At 34.4% G+C, this 22,527-nt stretch overlaps 1 protein-coding gene and 1 pseudogene across 6 annotated transcripts in view; one reads left to right on the forward strand and one right to left on the reverse strand.

The window, feature by feature from the left end:
- Window positions 1-22,527, reverse strand: part of Smap1 (small ArfGAP 1) — a 179,742-nt gene that overhangs the window by 135,605 nt on the left and 21,610 nt on the right. The window lies entirely within an intron of this gene.
- Window positions 3,726-5,500, forward strand: LOC144365932 (large ribosomal subunit protein uL18 pseudogene; annotated as a pseudogene).

Consider the following 22,527-nt stretch of genomic DNA (forward strand, 5'->3'; position numbering starts at 1 on the left):
AAGAGTGAATGATTTGCTTTGCCACTTGCACCTCAGATAAAGCATCAATCTCCAAGATATATAAAGAACTAAAAAAAACTTAACACCAACAAAACAAATAACCCAATCAACAAATGAGCAAAGGAACTGAACAGAAGAAATATGACTGGTCAACAAATATATGAAAAAATGTTCAACATCACTAGCCATTAGAGAAATGCAAATTAAAACTACACTGATAATTCATCTCACTCCAGTGAGAATGGCAATTATCAAGAATACAAGTAACAACAAATGTTGGTGAGGATGTGGAGGGAATGGTGCACTCTTCCATTGTTGGTGGGATTGCAAATTAGTGCAACCACCTAGAAAGCAGTATGGAGATTCCTGAGAACTGAAATGACCCAGTTATCCCATTCCTTCGTTTATTCCCAAAGGACTTAAAATCAGCATACTTAAGTGACGTGGCCACATCAATGATTATAGCAGCACAATTCACAACAGTTAAGCTATGGAATCAATCTAGATGCTTTTCAACAGATGAATGGATAAAGAAAATGTGGTACATATACACAATAGAATATTACCCAGCCACAAAGACGAATGAAATTATGGCATTTGCAGGTAAATGGATGAAACTGGAGACTATCATGCTAAGTGAAATAAACCAATCCCCAAAACCCAAAGGCCAAATGTTCTCTCCAATAAGTGAATGCTGACTCACAATAGTTGTGGGGTGCAGAGGGCTGGACCCTGGATTGTAGATTGGTGGATAGGAATGGGAATGACAGTAGAATGAAATTGGACATAACTTTCCTGTGCTCATATATGAATACACGACCAGTGTAACTCCACATCATGTACAACCACAAAAATGGGAAGTGTTAAAAAAAAAAGAGAGTTAATGATTTGACCTATTCTTACAGCACTCTTTTATGGCTTGGATTCTTAAACTTTCTCTGCAACTAGGGGATTCTGCATTCATGAGTTTCTCTGAATTGTAAACAGGTAATTATTAATGAGCATGCATGCACTTTCAAGCTCTAAATCCCTGAGGTCAATACAGACCTTCAAGAACATCTAAAATATCTGCTCCCAGTTTCTCCCTGGAAGAGATTTGTCTGCATACTTTGCTGGTTGCTGTATGAAGGTCAGGCTTCTATTTGACCTACATCAGGAAGCTAATGAGGAAGGTCAACAATAAAACTCCTTGAGCCCAAATGGAATTGCAGTAACTTCCCAAGCCTTCTCTCCAACTCATTTTTACAATAAATCCAGGTCTGCAGATTTTTCTGGGAAAGAGTGCATGCACACACCAAGCACCCTAATTTTTTATAGCTCCCACCTAAGGGACTGGCTCCTAAACCAGCTACCTCTGAAAGTTGACAGGATCTTTAGACCACAAAAAATATAAAAATGTGGTTTTACAAGTAAGTTCACCTCCATCAGCTATCCCCAAAGGCTTTGGGGTACATAATCTAAATAAAAATGCAAGCACATGCCTCAGATTCTCTTCTTAGTTTAGGGCAAGTAAGTGGGACATAACCTCCAACACTCAGCTTCTCCTTGAGAATAGAAGGAAGTGGAACATACATTCAAACAACCCAACATTTCCAGCTGTGTTTTAATAGGCTGGTGTCCAAGTCACCTCTCTCAGTGATGGGCAGGACTTGGCACATCTAATTCTAAGGAACAACTAAGAACAAAGACAATAGTTGAAATGAACTTGACTTGAAGAGAAGCACCTAGAATCTCTGGCTAGGCTGAGTAGTGAGGTCTATCTCCCATATGAAGCCAGTCTCACAAGCCTGGAAGAGGAACTGTCTTATCCAATTCACAGAAACTAACATGTCAGCAAAAATCAACTTGATTTAAAAATGGACAAAGGACCCAAATAGACATTTCTCCTGAGAAGATATAAAAATGGCCAATGTGTATATAAAAAGGTGCTCAACATAATTAATCATCAGGGAAAAACAAACTAAAATCATAATGCAATATCACCTCATAGCTGGTAAAAGGATTACTATCAAAAAGACAAGAGGTAACACGTTAGTAAGGGTGTAAAGGAAAAGGATCACTTAGACACTGCTAGTGGAAATGTAAATTGGTATATCCATTGTAGAACACAGTGTGTACAAGATCCTTAAATGATTAAAAATATAACACCATATGACCCAGTAATACTCCACTGAGTATATACCCAAAGGAAATGAAATCAGCAACTCAAACGTAGCAGTACTTCCATGTTCAATGAAGCATTTTCATAGTAGTCAAAATAAGGAAATAGCTTAAGTGTCTGTTCATTGTGGGCAAACAGGTAAAGAAAATGTGGTACACATCTAAAATGGAATATTATTGATATGATACAATTATAGCAAAAAAGGAGATACTGCCATATGATTCACTTGAATCTTCTGTCAAGTGAAATGAGCCAGGAGTAGGGGGAAAAACACAATTTCACTTATAGGCAAATTCATAGGGGAAAGTCAAACAGAAATAGAGTAGAATGGTGGTTATTAAAAGGAAGAAGGCAGACAAAATAGGGAGAAGCCAAAGGGTTATATAGAGCTATAATGTACACCATGAGGTATACAGATAATAATATTGTATTATATGCTAAAAATAAGCTAAAAAGAGATTTCAGTTGCTCTTTCAACATCAAAAAGGTAACTGTGTAAGATAATAAATGTATTTGATTGACTATAAAAATCATTTCATAATATGTATTACAATATCATGCTGTATACCTAAAACATATGTAATAAAAAATAAATTCAAAACTGTTTACGTTAATACATCTTTAATGTGATATTTTGGATCTCTATTTTCAAGCTTTCTTAAATGCTAAAATAGTTCATTTTTTCTTAATTTTTTTAAAGTTGTAGATGGACACAATACCTTTAATTTTTATTTATTTTAATGTGGTGCTGAGGATCAAACCCAGTGCCTCACACATGATAGGCAAGCACTTAACCACTGAGCTACAGCCCTAGCCCAAAATACTTCATTTTTTAAAAAAACTGATTTATTTTTCTTTTCACCAAGGAATCTGCAAGCATCAAAATAAAAACATACTCTCAATAGCTTTCAGAGTTGACTCAACACAATTTTGTTTATATTTCCTTTTAAATTAAAAAAGCTTAAATGAGAATATAAAATTCTTTTTTAGTATTATCAATAAGTTAATATCCTTTGTTATCAAAAAATAAATAACTTTGTCAGATAATTTCATGAAAATTCGACACTGGCTATTAACTGGACACATTCAGAAACGAAGTTTATTCATTTTGTTAAACTGAAATCAAGCTCAAACATTTTTTGTTTAGGAGATGAAAATATGACAAAACTGCCACAAATCCAAATTCCAGTATAAAATAATTAGAAGTTAGTTAATAGTATCAAAACTGACAAAAGAAATCATTAATGTCAAAAATAAAACAGCTAATAAATAAAAACCAACTACTGGGAAAATAACAGGACAACAGGAAAGACAAAAGATATCTGAAAAAATGCAAAACAGCTATATTTCTAATAATAAATTTTATTCTACTATTATCCCAATTTCTTATGATAAAATTCCAAAAATTATATGGCAACATTGGTGTATTTAACATACTCTGGAGCTAAGCATTAGCAACTTGTTCATTTTGCTTTTTATTCCGGAATTCTAGGCTCTGTTATTATCTGCGTATACTCCCAGGCCAAAATTCTAACAATACCCATAACATAAAATAATTCAGAGAATGGGGTGAGCATCATCTTAAACTGGATTAATATTGAGCGCCATCTGGTGGTATAAATTTTAAATGACTTCCATTTGTTTAAAGATGTTTATTAAATATAAATAAGGTTATAAAATTTTTAAATTTTTTAAATTATGAAAATATCTCAAGTTAACCAAAAAAAGCAAAGCAAAAACGGTCAATACAATTTAACCAAAAATGTAAACACACTTTGAACTATTCTGAAAAGATGCTACAGCAGTTTATCAGATCATTTACTAAGCAATCAGATATACATATCTCTAAGCAGCATTTTAATATTGCATATTGATCCACATGAAATCATAAGGGAAGACAAGTTCAACAACGCATTATAGGTTTGAGGTTATAGCTCAGTGGAAGAGTGCTCGCCTCGCACGTGTGAGGCACTGGGTTCAATCCTCAGTATCACATAAATATAAAAAAATAAACATTGTGTTCATCTGCAACAAAAATATTTTTTAAAACCATGCTTTATCAATAAACACGATCTTCATTTTTAAAAACAAGCAATTAGTTCACTGATTTTAATTTAAAATGAAAATCTATTGGGGAAAAATGAGATTATTTTACTGCAAAGCTTAATTTTGGTTTGTTTTATAGTTTAGATATTAGATGTCCCCCAAAAGCTCATGTATAAAACAACGCAAGGTTTAGAAGCTAAATGCTTGGGCTATGGAGAGCCTTAACCTAATTAGTTCATAAATTCGCTGATAAGGATCAACTGGTGGTAACAGACAGGTAAGATATGGCTGGAGGCGATGGGTCACTGGGGGACTGCCTTTGGGGTAGCAAAGCAGTCTCTCTCTTTGCATCCTTGTTATGTTCTGAACTGCTTTTCTCTGCCATAATGTTCTGCCTTACAGGCCCAGAACAATGGAGTCACCATCTATGGACTTGAAACTTCTGAAACCATGAGCACCAAATAAATTTTTCCTCCTCTAAAATTGTTTTTATCAGGTCTTTTGATCACAGCGATAAAAAGGCTGACTGAAACACTTTGCTTCTTTCTTTTGTCAGAATGCAAGTAGATAGTTTTTAACTTTGAAAAGTGCAGTAAAGAAGATAAAACTAGTTTATTATTGTACAAAGTTAGGAAGTCAATGTGGTATAGTTGTCAAGCGTAAAGTTTTTCAGCTTTTCTCCCCTGTTGTTCTGCTATACCTGCAGGTCTTTATTCCGCAGGATAGGGTTTGTTAAAGTTTGTCAAGAATAAGGCCTACTTTAAGAAATACCAAGTAGAATTTAAAAGACAAGAGGGCAAAAATTATTACTATGCTCAGAAATGCTTGATCTGGGACAAATATAAGTACAATACACCTAAATACAGGATGACATTTCATGCAACTAACAGAGATATCATTTGCCGGACTGCTTATGCCTGTCCGTATAGAAGGAGATGTGATAGTCTGCAAATCATATGCACATGAACTACCGAAATATGGTGTGAAAGTTGGCCTAACAAATAATGCTGCAGCATAGTACTGGCCTACTGCTGATCTACAGGTTTCTCAGTAGATTTGGTATTGTCATGATCTATGAAGACTAAATGGAGGTGACTGGAGATGAATACAATGAACATTGATGGTCAATTTGGAGCCTTCACCTGCTATTTGGATGCAGGCCTTGCTAGAACTACAATTGATAATAAAATTTTTGGGGTCCTGAAGGGAGCTGTGGATGGAGGCTTGTCTATCCCTCATAGTACCAAACGATTCCCTGGTTATGATTCTGAAAGCAAGGAGTTCATAAAATAGTATCAAAACTGACAAAAAAATCATTAATGTCAAAAGCAGAAGCAGTTAATAAACAAAAACTAACTACTGGGAGAATAACAGGACAATAGGAAAGACAAAAGATATCTGAAAAAATGCAAAATAGCAGAAGTACATCATGGGTCAGAATGTTGCAGATTATATGTGTTATCTAATGGAAGAAGATGAAGATGCTTATAAGAAGCAATTATCTCAGAATACAAAGAACATTCTCCTGACATGATAGAGGAGATGTATAAGAAAGCTCATTCTGCTATATGAGAGACTCCAGTCTATGAGAAGAAGCCCAAGAGGGAAGTTAAAAAGAAGAGGTGGAACTGTCCTAAGATATTCCTTGACCAGAAGATCAGGCAGCTCAAAAGAAGGCAAGGTTCCTTAGAGCACAGAAACAGGCTGCTGCTGAACCAAATCATAATTTTTCTATGAAGTTTTTTCAGATAAAGATACTATGGGCTGGCGTTGTGGCTCAGTGGTAGTCCGCTCGCCTAGCAAGCACGAGGCCCTGGGTTCAATCCTCAGCACCACATAAAAACAAATAAAGGTATTGTGTCCAACTACAAATAAAAAATAAATTTTTTTTAAAAAGATAGTAAACTTATTGAACAAGCATAAAAAAATAGCAAATAATGATCCCCATTATATGCCATATCTATTATAAGGTAAACATAACAGCACAGAATAGTGTGCAAATTTATAGACAGAGTAGATATTACTCAAGAAATATTTCTTCTAGTATATACATGTATGTGTGTAGTTATGTACTGAGTCATCCTCTAACTAAAATGCTTTTTCCTCAGAGTATCTCATATACAGAAGTATCAGGCCACAGCAGACTCTATTGCTTCTCTGTTATGCGAGTTTGGACACGTTCCCTAAGCTTAAATTTTCTTTTTCTGTGAAACAGTGCTGAAAACAGAAATATGACAATAATGATTATGCAAAGTATTAAATAAGATAATGTACATAAAGCACAGTATCTGACATGTGGTAAGCTCTTGTAATTAAACATGATAACTATCACACTGAAGAATGGCTTAATAGTTTATAAACATTTTTTCTATTTTAATTTTTAAGATTGCTTAGATCATAAAAGTAAAGACTAAAGCAACAAATCCCAATAATAAATGTTTCTCAAAGAAATCAAAGTAAGATCTACCACTTTTGCTGTCACAGTCTTTATGTATCATAAAGCTGAGATATGAACAAAATGATTGGTTCCTCCTAATTATTCCATGTTGTCTTCTCTTCCTAACCAAGTATCACCATTCTGCCCCTTTCCGGCCTTCATTCCTTGACAGAAATGACAAACTGCCATATTTCACATAACCCTAATGAAACTTCAATGCAGTAAGTATTTACCCACTGTTACCCACTGAAGGCAGAACAATATCTTTTCTATAAAGAAAATTTGAGTCATCACAACACTTAAAGTTACACAACTGTAAAGAAGTTATATGGCCTCTATAAACTTTAGTTTCCACAACTAGAAAATAGGAAGAATTTACCTATACCTTGTAGGGTTCTTGAAATTAAATATATAAGCACCTAGCACAAAGTAAGAACACCACATATCAATTCCCCTAACTTTTTGACAGGTCATCCTGCCACTCCTTAAACATTTTGAATAAAAGAATAAATGTTCCCTTCTTGTAGTATATATGCCAATTGTCATTTCAAATAAAAGAATGTTCTATCCTTGCAGTATACTCCAATTGTGTGAAATTATATGTTAAAAAGTTCTCTCTTATACTGATATGGAAATGTCAACAGTTCTTGACATTTCCATATCAGTAAAAGAAAAAAAATCGTGATAAGCGAAATAGGAGACAACCTGAAAGGCAGCTTCATGAATGCAGTATAACTTTGAACTGGGCCTGTGTGGATGAGATGTGGACAAGCAGAAAAGACTTAGAAGGGTAATTATTCATTCACTTATTCATTGATTCACTGATATCAGAAACGTGCTGAATGTAAGCACTATGTGCTAGGAGTCTAGCATAGAAATAAAACATTCTCTGGCATCATTAACTATACATTCCAGGGAGCAAGACAGAGAAACAAGTTAGATACTTTGTCTTTAGTGGTCTATAAAATTAATACTAACTTTCATGTTGGAGTGGAAAAAATAATTTCAATAATTAATGTCTCCATGCATTAGAACTATTACTTAAAAATAAGACTTGGGGGCTGGGATTGTGGCTCAGCGGTGGAGCGCTCACCTAGCACAGGAGGGACCCAGGTTCAATCCTCAGCACCATATAAAAAATAAAGGCATTGTGTTGTGTCCATCTACACATAAAAAATAAATATTAAAATAAAATTAAATTTAAATTTAAATATGCTTTTTATAGGAAAAAAAGCATAAACTGTTAGCTAAAATGATATTCTCAATTACCTAAAGAATCCAACCACATTCTTGTCTACCAACTTCACAAATAAGAGCTAGGTGACTAACCCTATTATTTAATATCTTTGATATCAGTAAAAAACAAACAATGAAACAGCCAGGAGTGGTGGCACAACTGTAATTCTGGTAACATGGAAAGCTGAGGCAGAAGATTCACAAGTTTAAGACCCAGGCTGAATGATTAGTAAGACTTTCTCAAGAAAAAAAAAAAAAAGGCTGAGGATATAGCTCAGTAGTAGAGTGGTTATGGCCCTGGACTCAATCCCCAGGATTGCAAAAACAAGGAAACAGTGATCTATCAAAATTTTAATAAAAATATCACCATGGAATAAATTAGCCTTGTTTATATGTTTAACATGAAGAATAAAGAATAGCAAACTATAATAATATAAACAGATGTTTTCAACAGTATAAAACAGGAGATGATATTTGAAACATTAGCAGTTTTACTTATATGGTACAGAATATAAGCAAATATTTTAAATTTTGACTTGGGAAAAAAACTTGTGACATCAGTATTCAGCAAAGTAACATCAAATTTACAAATAAATTATCATAAGATATTTCCTTTATAAATTGGTTTAGCCTTCAGAAAATGGGAAAGATTAATTTGTTGCACATCAATTAGTAGTATCATGCCTTCACTGGAGAGTAGCAGCAACATCGATAATTCTGTCATTTTCTCCTACATAGTGTTAGTAAACCTAAGTATTATATGAGAAAGAATGTTATAAACAAACTTAACTATTTTTTAAATATTTATTTTCTAGTTGTAGTTAGACACAATACCTTTATTTTATTTATTTATTTATATGTGGTGCTAAGGCTCGAACCCAGGGCCATGCACATGCCAGGCAAGTGCTCTACCGCTGAGCCACAACCCCAGCCCAAATTTAACTATTTGTGAAGTGCAGGAGAAAAGTTAAGTTTCAGTAAAAAGAAACAAAGCACTTTAAAAAGTAATTTTCATGTCTTGATTCTATTAAATTACTATACTGAGTTACATTTCTAGCTAAAATATGGAGAAGCAATGAATTTACCTGAATGAAACAACTTAAGAAACAGAGAAAATAATATAAAACAACATTCCTAAAAGGACTAGAAATCAAGAGGTGGCAAATAAATTAGGTAAGAGCCCTACAATGACCTTGGAAAAATGTTCAGAGCATGGCAAGGAAGATAAACCCAAAAGCAACCCTGTTTTCGTAAGACAAAAGAAAGGAGAGATATACAGAGAAAACTCCTTACTTTGGCAAAAAGCCACCATTGAGCATTCAATGGAGTATTGATTATTACAAATGTGTGGGGAAATTACTGAAGACAGAAAAACCCACCCCAAGGAAACAAATCTTAAAGCTCAAATACATCAGGGAAATTTCCCATAAGCTGCACTAGAAAAACTTCACCATTCATAAATCATCAAATGTGACACTTGGACGAATTCTTGCACTAACAATGGGATATTCAAGATCAAGCTTAAAAGCAAGACCTGGAAGAGTCAGACTACTTCTAAGTAGTCTGTTCTGACTGTCCCAAGAACAAAAATAAAATAAAAATTTATAGGAATACAAAAATATCCAAAATTGACAAGTAAAATTCACAGTATTTAACAAACATAAAGTTGCCAGTCATAAAATCTATAAAGAGAAGAAAAGTCAATCAATGGAAACTGATACAAAAATTACACTGATGGCTAGGGCAGTGGCGCATGCCTGGAATCCCAGCAACTCAGGAGGCTAAGGCAGGAGGATCACAAGTTCAAAGCTACCTAAGCAACTTAGTAAGGCCCTGAGCATCTCAGCAAGACTCTCTCTCAAAATAAAAACATAAAAATAAAAGAGGCTAGGGATATGACTCAATGAGCAATCATGGGTTCAATACTTAGCACCAAAAATATATATATATACTGATGATATAGAGTTGGTAGGCAAGAACATTAAAAACCATTATCACCATTTTATGTTCAAGAAGGTCTAGGAAAGACTGAACATTTTAGGAAGAGGTTGGAATCTTTAGGATGTAATGAAAGGAAATTAGGAATTGGAAATATTATGAACAACTTTATGCTAATAAATGTACCCATTCCTTGAAAGACACAAATGAGCTCTCTCCAGAAGGCAAAGTCATTCTGAATAACCCAGTATCTATTAAAGAAAAATGAATTTTCAGTTTAAAATTTTCAGTAATGCAAGCAAACAAATAAAAACTCCAGGCCTAGGGGGTAGGGCTGCAGCTCAGTGATAATGCTGCCTGGCGTGCGTGAAGCCCTGGGTTCAATCCTCAGCACCAAATAAAAACTTAGAAATTAAAAAAAAAAAAAAGTTGTTTAAATATTTTTTAAATGTGTTATTGAAAAAGAAAAACAAAATCCAGGCCCAGAACACATTTTGGGGGAAATCAAACAATTAAGGAATTAAAGAATATATTAATTCTATACAAATTGTTCAGGAAACTAAAAGAAAAGGGGGAGAAGAAAATGCTTCCTAATCCATTCTGTGAAGCCAATATACCCTGATATCAAACCAGACCTCTGTCATTTATCAAAAGAAATAAAACCTACAGATTGAAACCTTAAAATTTTAAACAAAATTTTACCAAATCAAATCCAAGACTATATAGAAAGGATAATACAGCAAGACCAAGTATGACTTATTCTAGGAATGCAAGGTTAATTTAATGTGTAAAAATGAATGTTATTTAGTATTTAAAAATTATATGGTCATCTCAATAGATGCAGAAGAAGCATAAAATTCAGCATCCATCTGATAAAGACTCTCAACAAACTAGGAAAAGAAGAGAACTTCCTCAACTTGCTAAAAGCCATCTGTTAGAGAGTAAAAGGCTGAATTCTTTCCCCTTTACATCAGAAACAAGACCAACAAGTCCACTCTCAGAACTTCTATTTCACTGAAGGTTCCAGTCAATGCAATAAAATAAAAAGGAAAGGAAAGGAAGATTGAAAAGGAAGCAATATTTATCTTTGAAGATAATGATTGTCTAGGTAGGAGATTTGATATAATCTACAAAAAAGGCTATTAACACCAATAAATGAGGTTAGCAAGGTTGTAGGAGACAAGATAAATATGCGGAAACCTACTGTATTAATATAAACAAGAATTAGAAACTGAAATTTTTTAAATACAATTTATAATAGCACTGAAAAATAAAAACTTATCAATAAATCTGACAACAACAAAAAAAGCAAAGCCTGTACACTGAAAACTACAAAATATTCCTGCAAAAAATTAGATAAGACCTAAATAAATAGAGACAGTTGCTTTGTTCATAGATTGGAAAACTACATTATTAAAGATGTCAATTCTCCCCCAAATGTATCTACAATCTCAAAGTCATCCCAATTAAAATCCTAGATTACTTGTAGAAAGTAACAAACTGATTCTATATGAACATATACAGAAATTCAGGGGACCTACAACAGCTACAACAACTTTGAAAAATAGCAAAATTGAGGTACTTATAGTATCTAACTTCAAGATTTACCACAAACCTACAGTGATCAATATAGTGTAATACTGGCATTCAGGCAGACAAATATCAAAAACAGTAAACTCCAGAAATATTCCTGACGTATACAGTAAATTGATCTTTTGATTAAAAAAAATCAGTTTGATAAAGGTACAAAGGCAATTCAGGGAAGAAAAAATGAACTTTTCAAAAAATGGTTCTGGGTGGGCTGGGGATTGAGCTCAGTTCCATAGCACTAGTTATCTAGCAAGTGCAAGGCCCTGGGATCAATCCTCAGAACCATCAAAAAACAAAGAAAAAATAAAAAATAGGTCTGGAAGGACATAAAAAAAAATAAACTTTGATTCATACTGCTTTTCATATACAAAAAGAAACTCAAAATAGATCATGACCATACTTTTAAAACACAAAACTTTTAGGAAAAAGCACAGGTTAAAATATTCAGGATTTAGGGCTAGGCTAGTAGTTGTTACACTTGCAAAAAAAAAAAAACAATGTATAAAAAGAAAAATTAATAAATTGGACCTCATCCAAATTTTAAAATTTTCCTATTGTGAAAGGCCATGTGAAGAGGATGTAAAGTCAATATACAGAGCAGCAGAAAGTATTTGCACATATCTAACAAAAAAGAGTAGTATCTAGAATATTTAACACATTTCAAAACACAATATTAGCAAAACATCCAATTAGAAAATGAAAATCAGACATTTCATATAAAGAGGCATAGATGGCACATGAGATGTTCAACATCTTTAATTAGCCATTAGAAAAATGCAGATCAAAACTCATACTAAGCCAGCCTTGGGGGCGCATTCCTGTAATCCCAGTAGCTTCAGAGGCTGAGGTAGAAAGATCACAAGTTTAAAGCCAGCCTCACCAACTTAGCAAGGCCCTAAATAATTTAGTGAGACTTTGACTCAAAATAAAAAATAAAAAGGACTGGGGATGTGGCTCAGTGGTTAAGCACCCCTGGATTCAATCCCTGGTATAAAACAAACTCATTCTACTATCGCACACATTTAACAGAGCGGCAAAACGGTTAAAGCAAAAAATAGGGACAAAACCAAAAGCTGGCAAAGATATAAGGAAACTAGATAATTTGCAAATCACTAATAGGAAGATAAAATTGCACAAACACTTTGGATAAGTTTGGCTGTGTTTTTTTTTTTTATAAATCTAAACACAATTATTATATGGCTCAGCAAAATGCTCTACTGGGCAGTTATAAGAGAAATGAAAATTTATATCCACAGAAAACTCTACACACAATTTTTTTTTTTAGAGTAGAAAGTAGCAGCTTTATTAAAAGACAACAGAAAAGACTTCTCCCCAGAGGAAGAAAGAGACCCAAGAGGTGGAATCCCTACACACAAATATTAACAGCAGCTTTATTTTTAATAGCTCAAAACTAGAAAACCCAGAAGTCCAAAAGAATAAACTATGGAACACACATACATATTGCAAAAAACTATTTAATAAGAGAGAAAACTATCAACATATAATAGACTTAGATTAACTCTCCAAAGAATTACACTGAATAAATAAAGTTAATCCCATAAAGTTACTTATGATTCATATGGCCCTTTTAAAATGACAAAATTTTAGTAATGGAAAATAAATTTATGGCTGCCAAGCATGGTTAGAAATGCAGGAGTAAAGAGTGGGAAATAGGTAGGCCTGTGTGGTTATAAAATGGCAATCCAATAAATCCTTGAAGGGATATATAAACCTGTGTATAATAAAACTATTCAATTAAATACATACATGCATGTGTGCACACACATACATGAATACAAATGTTTGTACCCACTAGATTGTATCAATGTCAATATTCTGGTTGCTTTAGTCTCCTATAGTTTTATAAGATATTACCACTGGAAGAAACTAGACAAGTTCAATGTAGGTTTTTAATCAACCAACATATATTAAATTATGATTGATACGGTCATAAAAGTCTTAGTTTCTTTATGTTTGTTTTTATTCAGTTTTCTTTCCAGCCTACACATCCACCAAAAAATGAGAGCTTTAACCTCAAATGGCACAGAGAAAATATGGTCATTATTTTTAACTTAACACAATTTTTATAGATTTTTAAATTCATTGTATATTCATACATTCACACAAAAATATATTCATACATTCACACAAAAATATATTCATACATTCACACAATAAAAATAGTATAATTTGATCAGTTTCATTCCCTAGTCCCTCCTCTTTCCCTCCCCTCCATCCCCCTGTTCCCCTTCTTCTATTCTACTAGTCTCCCTTCCATTTTTTTTAATTTGTTCTAATTAGTTATACATGATAGTGGAATGCATTTTGACACAAATGAAGCAAAATTTCTCATTCCTCTGGCTGTACATGGTGCAGAATCACACCAGTAATCATAAATGTATATAGAGTAAAAATGGCTGCCTCATTCTACCACCCTTCGCCTCCCCATCAACCCACCCCTTCCCTCACTCCCCTCTACATAATCCAAAGATCCTTCATTCTTCCCTACTGCCCCCTCCCACCCCACTATGGATCAGCATCCGCTCATCAAAGAAAACATTTGGCCTTTGGTTTTTTGGGATTGGCTAAATCATTCAGCATGATATTCTCTAGTTCCATCCATTTACCTGCAAATACCATGATTTCATTCTTATTTAAAGCTGGGTAATATTCTGTTGTGTGTATGTAGCACATTTTCTTTATCCATTCACCTGTTGAAGGGCATCTAGGTTGGTTCCACAGTTTAACTATTGTGAATTGAGCTGCTATAAACATCAATATGGCCGTATCACTGTAGTATGTTGATTTGAAGTCCTTTAGGTATAGACCAAGGAATGTAAAAGCTGGGCAAATGGTGGTTCCATTCCAAGTCTTCTGAGGTATTTCCATATTGCTTTCCATAATGGTTGTACCAATTTGCAGTCCCACCAGCCATGTATGAGTGTACTATTTCCTCTACATCCTCAGCAACCTTTATTGTTGCTTGTATTCTTAATAATTGCCACTGGAGTGAAATGAAATCTTAAGAGTAGTTTTGATTTGCATTTTTCTAATTGCTAGAGATGTTGAACATTCTTTCATGTTTATTGATCAATTATATTTCTTCTTTGTAAAGTGTCTGTTTAGTTCCTTAGCCCATTTATTGATTGGGTTATTTTTTTCATTGTTGTTGTTTTGTTTTGTGGTATTATGTTTTTTGAGTTCTTTATATATCCTGGATATTAGTGCTCTATTTGAAGTGTGTATGGTAAAGATTTTTTCCAATTGTGTAAGCTCGCTCATCGTGTTACTGATTGTTTCCTTTGCTGAAAAGAAGCTTTTTATTTGGAGTCCACCCCATTTATTGATTCTTGATTTTATTTACTGCACTTTAGGAGTCTAGTTAAGGAAGTCAGGTCCTAAATCAACATGATGAAGATTTGGGACTACTTTCTCTTCTAATTACGTGCAGGGTCTCTAAGTCTTTGATCCACTTTGAGTTGATTTTTGTGCAGGGTGAAAAAGGATTAATTTCATTTTGCAACATATGGATTTCCAGTTTTCCCATAATCATTTGTTGACTAGGCTATCTTTTCTCCAATGAATGTTTCTGGTACCTTTGTCTAGTATGAGGTAACTGTATTTGTGTGGGTTTGTTTCTATTTCTTTTTATTTTTTAAACATTTATTTTTTAGTTATATGTGGACACAATACCTTTATTTTATTTTTATGTGTTGCTGAGGATTGAACCCAGTACCTCATGCATACTAGATGTGTGCTCTACCTCTGAGCTACAACCCCAGCCCCTGTCTCTGGGTCTTCTATTTTGTATCATTGGTCTACATGTCTATTTTGGTACCAATACCACACCATTTTTGTTACTACTGCTCTGTAGTATAATTTAAGGTGTGGTATTGTGATTACTCCTGCTTCACTCTTCTTGCTAAGAACTGCTTTGGCTATTCTGGGTCTCTTATTTTTCCAAATGAATTTCATGATCACTTTTTCTATTTCTATGAAGAATGTCATAGGGATTTTAGAAGGAATTGCATTAAGTCTGTATAACGCTTTTGGTAGTGTGGTCATTTTGATGATATTAATTCTGCCTATCTAAGACCATGGTAGATCTTATTTTTCTGAGGTCTTCTTCAATTTCTTTCTTTAGTGTTCTGTAATTTTCATTGTAGAGGTCTTTCACCTTTTTTGTTAAATTGATTCTCATGTTTTTTTTGTTTTGTTTTGTTTTGTTTTTTTTAGGCTACTGTGAATGGGGTGGTTTTCCTAATTTTTCTTGCAGTGGATTCAACACTTATGTATAGAAATGCACTTGATTTATGAGTATTGATTTTATACCTTGCTACTTTACTGAATTCATTTATTAGTTCTAGAAGTTTTCTGGTGGAATTTTTTGGATCTTCAAAATATAGAATCATGTCATCCACAAATATTGATAGTTTGAGTGCTTCTTTCATCTGATTGCTATAGCTAGAGTTTCAAGGACTAAGTTGAATAAAATGGTGAAAGAGGGCATGCTTGTATTATTCCAGTTCTTAGAGTCAATGCTTTCAATTTTTCTCCATTTAGAATGATGTTGGCCTTGAGCTTAGCATAGCTTTTTTTTTACAATATTTTGCTGAGAATATTCTGTAGTGCAGACTTCCTAGTTATCAATCTAGTTGATCCTACTATTCCTAGTTTTTCTAGTGTTTTGAACTTGAAGAGGTACTGTATTTTGTCAAATGCTTTCTCTGCATCTACTGAGATAATCATATGGTTATTGTCTGTTGATGTGATGTACTACATTTATTCATTTCTGTATGTTGAACCAACCTTGCATCCCTGGAATGAACCTCACTTAATTATGGTACACTACCTTTTTAATATGTTTTTGTATGCAATTTGCCAGAATTTTATTGAGAATTTTTATGTCTATGTTCATCAGGGATATTGGTCTGAAGTGTTCTTTCCTTGATGTGTCTCTGTCTGGTTTTGGTATCAGGGGGATGCTATCCTCATAGAATGAGTTTGGAATGGTTCCTCCCTTTTCTATTTCATGGAATAATTTGAGGAGTATTAGTATTAGTTCTTCTTTGAAGATCTTGTAGAACTTGGCTGAGAATCCATCTGATCCTGGGCTTTTCTTGATTGGTAGGCTTTTGATGGAATTTTTCTATTTCACTGCTTACAACTGATCTGTTTAAACTGTGTATATCCTCTTGATTCAACTTGGGTAGATCATATTTCTCTAGAAATCTGTCAGTGTTTTCAAGATTTTCTATTTTATTGGAGTATAAATTTTCGAAATAATTTCTAATTATCTTCTGTATTTCAGTAGTATCTGTTGTGATATTTACTTTTTCATCATGGATTTTTGGAATTTTTCTCTCTCCTTCTCTTCATTAGCATGGCTAACAGTTTATCAATTTATGTTTTCAAAGAACCAACTTCTCATTTTGTCAAATCTTTTCAACTGTTTCAATTTCATTTATTTCAGCTCTGATTTTACTTATTTCCTGTCTTCTTCTATTTTTGATGTTGATTTGTTCTTCTTTTTCTAGGGTTTTGAGATGTAATGTTAGGTCATTTATTTGCTGACTTTTTATTCCTTAAATGAATGAGCTCAATACAATGAACTTTCCTCTTAGCACTGTCTTCATAATGTTCCAGAGAATATTGATATGTTGTATCAGTGTTCTCATTTACCTCTAAGAATTTTTTTAAATCTCTTCCTTGATTTCTTCTGCTATCCACTGTTCATTCAACAGCATAATATTTAGACTCCACGTGTTTTGAGTAGGTTCTATTTTTAATTTTATCATTGATTTCCAATCTCATTCATTATGATCTGATGGAATGCAGGGTAGTATCTCTAATTTATTTGCTGACAGTTGCCTTTGTGGCAGAACATTTGGTGTATTTTAGAGACAGATCCACGTGCTGCTGAGAAAAAGGTGTATTAGCTCGATGATGGATGAAATACTCTATATAAAATGTCCATTAAGTCTAAATCATTGATTGTATTATTTAGTTCTATTATTTCTTTATTTTTGTTTGGAAGATCTATCCAGTGGTGAAAGAGGTGTGGTAAAGTCACCCAGTATTGTTGTGTTGTGATCTATTTGATTCTTGAAATTGAGACAATAACAGACAATAACCGTAAGATTATCTCAGTAGATACTCCATTGTTTAGGGCATAAATACTTAAGATTGTTATGTCTTGTTGATGTATGATTCCCTTAAGTAGTAGAAAATGTACTTCTTTATCCCTTTTGACTAACTTTGGTTTGAAGTCCACTTTGTCTGATATGAGGATGGAAATCCCTGCTTATTTATGCATTCTATGCTAGTAATATATTTTTTCTGAACCTTTCACCTTCAGTCTTTTGTGGATGTCTTTTCCTAGGAGGTGTGTCTCTTGAAGACAGCATATTGTTGGGTGTTGGGTTTTTTGTAATCCAATCTGCCAGTGTGTCTTGTGATTGATGAGTTTGAGAGATTAAGGCCAACATCATTCAGGGTTATTACTGAAATATGATTTGTATTCCCAGTCATTTTGGTTTATTTTTGGTTTTTAACTGGACTTAGTTTCTTCTTTGTTTGACCTTTCCTTTAGTGCAGCTCCTCCCTTTGTTGGTTTTTCTTTTTCTTTTTTTTTTCCATTTCCTCCTCTGAATATTTTGCTGAGAATGTTCTGTAGAGCAGACTTCCCAGTTGTCAATCTAGCTGTGTAACTTTTATTATAGAAGGTTTTTATTTCATCTTTAAACCTGAAGCTTTATTTTGCTGAACATAAAATTCTCAATTGGCATCCATTTTCTTGTAGAGCCTGATATATTTTATTCTAGAACCTCCTGGCGTTGATGGTCTGGGTTAAGAAAGAAGCTGAAATCTGAATTGGTTTCCCCCATAGGTAACTTAATTTTTTCCTCTTGAAGCCTTTAAAATTCTATCCTTATTCTGTATGTTACTCATTCTCATTATAATGTACCTTGGTGTGGGTCTGCTGTAATTTTGTACATTTAGGGGTCTATAAGCCTCTTGTAGTTGATTTTCAAATTCATTCTTTAGATTTGGAAAATTTTCTGATATTATGTCTTTGAAAGGATTGTGCATTCCTTTGGTTTGTTATCGCCACACCTTTGTCAATCCCAATAAATCTTAAATTTGGTCTTTTCATGTGGGATACCATATTTCTTGAAAGTTCTGTTCATGGTTTCTTACCATATTCTCTGTGCAGCTGACTCTATTTTCTATAATATATATTTTGTCTTCATTGCCTACAGTTCTGTCTTCTAAGTGGTCTAGTCTGTTGGTAATACTTTCAAATGATATTTTAATTTGGTTTATTGTTTACTTCAGTTCAAGGATTTCTGCTTGATTTCTTTTTATAACATCTGCCTTTTTATTGAATGATCTTTTACTTTCTGTATTTTCTCTCCAATACCATCCTTTATTTCAAAGATCAGCCTAACTATGTAACTTCTAAACTCCTTCTCTGTCATTTCTTCTACTGTGTTGTCTGTGGATTCTATTGTTGGAACATCTTGGTTTGTTTGAGGCGTTTTGATCCCTTGTTTTTTTATGTTATTTGTGTGTCTTCCCATCTAGCAGTATGGATCTGAGGCAGTCTTGTAGTGTCCTTGAAGGCTTCTATTACCTACCTTTAAGGGGGAGACCAATATTAACAGCACCCAATGCAAACAATATACACCTTTAAACCAAATAGCTCCTATTAAGGCATCTACAGTTTTATCACAATAAACAAAAATGATGTATTCAATTATTGTCTACAATATAAACAATAAGTTTGTTTAAAGGATTTCCTGTTTCTAATGATAGACAATGAGGGATCAGAAGTAGTATAAGATGCGATGTTTATATGGGAGAAGGAGAGAAGATAAAGGTAAAAATTTATAGTAAGAGGGAGGGAGGAATTAATAGAAATTGGGTGTTACTATGAAAGAAGTGAGAAAGAGAATCCAGGAACACAGACAGGTAAGAGAAAAAACATACACCGATTTTTTTTAAAAAGTTAAAATATAAGGATACACAACAAAACTATAATATACTACTCAGATATCCCACTCCTCAATAAATGATGCATGAAAAATACTCAGATTCAAAGATGGTAAAGATGTGGGAAAGGATAAAAGGGGGGAAAAAAAGAAAGTAAGTCTCAACAGAAAACTGAAACTATAGTTTCTGTTGACTTTCAAAATTTTTCTCAGTTTCCCTTCTCTGCGATAGGCAGGGTTGTCTTAAGTTTGATGGTGGCTCCAGTCAGGTGGGTGCAGGTCTACCTGGGTGGTGAGCCCATAGCAAGATGCTCTCACAACCTCTTCCAGTCTTCCCACTGGATCCTTCTGTCCCATATACTTCAAGACTGAACTGAAGAAAGCCTGGTTTTCTCCAGTTTCTCCAATCTGTGCTCCCCAGCTTCCCACCCGCAACTGCCCCTAGTCTCTGGCATTCTACAGGCTCGCTTGACCCAGATGGCCCACACAAACCCAGCTGCAATCGACAGACATGGACTTTAGATTCCCCAGGCTCTGCCTTGCTGCAATACCACCATCTTCATGCTGTTCCAACTTGCAGGGAGACCACCAGGATGCACTCACACAAATGAGCAACCCTGCAAAGAGGCAGCCAGATGGCAGCCACTAACACAACTAGCAGAAAGACCTCAGTGCAACCAGACCTGCAGGTATCCTGACAATATACCTCCAGGCCCTAGTTGGTGTCCCCAGACTGAGGCAGACGTGCCCGCTCCAAGATGGCCTCAGCCATGTGTAACCAAACCTGCAAGTACTGTGACAACGGGCATCCAGGTAGCAGAGGGCAGTGGGCAGCGGGCAATATGCTGGCAGTCTGTGGGCAGTCTGCAGGCCAAGGGCAGGTGATCTGCAGGCCATTGTTGGGCAGTGGGTGATGGGCAGGCAAGAGGCAGGCAAATAGGCAAATGATGGACAACAGGCAGCAGGCAGAGAGCAATATGTGCTCAAAAGGCGGGCAGTTGGGCTGGGGTTGTGGCTCAGTGGTGGAGCACTTGCCTCGCATATGTGAGGCACTGGGTTCAATGCTTAGTACCACATTAAAAAAAATTAATAAAATTAAGATGTTGTGTTCATCACTAAAAAACATAATATTTTTTAAAAAGGCAGGCAATTCTGGTGGACAAACAATTCTGGTGGGTAAACAGCAGGGGATCAGTGGGCAGCGATGGCTGCCTTGCAGAGAAACAGTATTTCCTCTGTTTGAATCCCAAGTCACGGGAGAAACAAGGAATGCAGATTGCCTCTAATTCACCATCTTGAATCTCCTCTAACATGAATTTTCAAAACAATCAAAACACTTTGAGAAAACTGTAATCATTTGCAGTGAATATATCTAAGCTGCAGTAAATTACATGGTATAATAAAATCTTAATAATCTTAAATCCCACCAAATAGACACACAATGTTAAATGGGGTTATTTATTGATAAACTCTTTTTATTTATGGCAAAGAAAAGGGTTCATTCAGAATTTAAGAATGTGAGGCATGGTGGCACATTGCAGGAGGACTGTAAGTTAAAAGCCAGCCTCAGCAACTTAGTGAGGCCCTAAGCAACTTAGGGAGACCCTGTCTCTAAATAAAATATAAAAAAGGGTTGGGGATATATCTCAGTGGCTAAATGCCCCTGGTTTCAATCCCCAGTACCAAAATTAATTAATTAATTAATTAAAAACAACAATTACTTCATGAAAATCATAATCCTCCTGATTTAAAAATTTTAATAGAAAAATACTACTCAAAAACTGAATTTTCTGTTATGTTAGAAACACTAAAATCTGCATTGTTCGACACGGTAGCTCTTAGACAAATGTGATTATTAATCCTTAAAATACGGCTAGTGAAACTAAGGGGGAAAAAAACGTTTAAATTCAGTTAAATGGTAACATATGCCCGTGACTTCCACATTGGACAAACTACTTGTTATATGTTACCATTCAACTAGATCTAGAATTTACAAAACCTTCAAAAAAGAACACACACACACACACACACACACACACACACACACACGCACATCAGAATATTAGGTCAGTACTTTTCAACCAAGATACTATTATCATTTCAAACAGAATAATTCATTATGCAAGATGAGTATTTTTTTCCCAAAATTTAATTTTATGGCTACTCTTGAAACTACAGATCATTATTTCACTCAAAGAAATTGCCAGTTATTTAGTTAATAGCAATAATGCATTTCACCAGCAGATGGCATACATACATATGATATAAAACCACCACCTCAAATACTGTGTTCAAATGTTTAATAAGTCCAATTATACTATATCAAAGACACTAGTATGTTCATTCACACAAAAGCAATTTTTTTGCTTGCTTAGAAGAAAACATGCTAAAAAAAATTACATTTTTCAAAAATACCAGTCTCCCCAGACACCAATAACCATTGTTTGTCAATTTTTTTGTTTATTCAAGTCAACTACAATCTCTTAAACAACTCTGACAAATAAAATGTCAACTAAGCCTTATTTCAACAGGAATTTACATAAGTATTAATAATTCCTTCAGCTGCAAAATAAATTCCAAACAATCTTTCTCAGAGTATAGAATCTGCCTGAATTTCATGGAAAAAAAGCATTTGTTTCAAAAGTAAACTAAACACAGAATACAAAATAAATAAAAAATCTTTCAAAGGTGCAAAAAAGAAAAAGAAAAAAAGGCAAAAGACTACTTGAGAAAAGAGAAATGGTGCCAACATACTGAAGATATTCACATTTTTAAATCTTACCATACAGAGCTGAACAGCAGGTAGAAAATAGGTTCTGAAGCACTCTGGGTTCAGCTTCACAACAGACCCTCTACCTTTCATTGAAGCTTAGAAAAATTGTTGATTTCCTTGTGCTTTGGCCTGGTTTCTTCATTTCTAAAGACTGGAGATGGAACCCAGTCCTTCTCACATCCCCAACTTCCTTTTCCTCTTTAAACGTTTTTTTCCCTTGGTTCCACCAGCCTTTATTTGAAATAGGGTCTAACTAAAGTGCACCAGCTGGCCTCAAACCTGCAATCCTCCTGCTTCAGCCTCGAGTAGCTGGGATTACATACATGTATAACTGTACCTTGTTTAGAAAATG

The sequence above is a fragment of the Ictidomys tridecemlineatus genome, chromosome 8 (genome assembly GCF_052094955.1).
Source record: "Ictidomys tridecemlineatus isolate mIctTri1 chromosome 8, mIctTri1.hap1, whole genome shotgun sequence".
NCBI classification, from domain to species: domain Eukaryota; kingdom Metazoa; phylum Chordata; class Mammalia; order Rodentia; family Sciuridae; genus Ictidomys; species Ictidomys tridecemlineatus.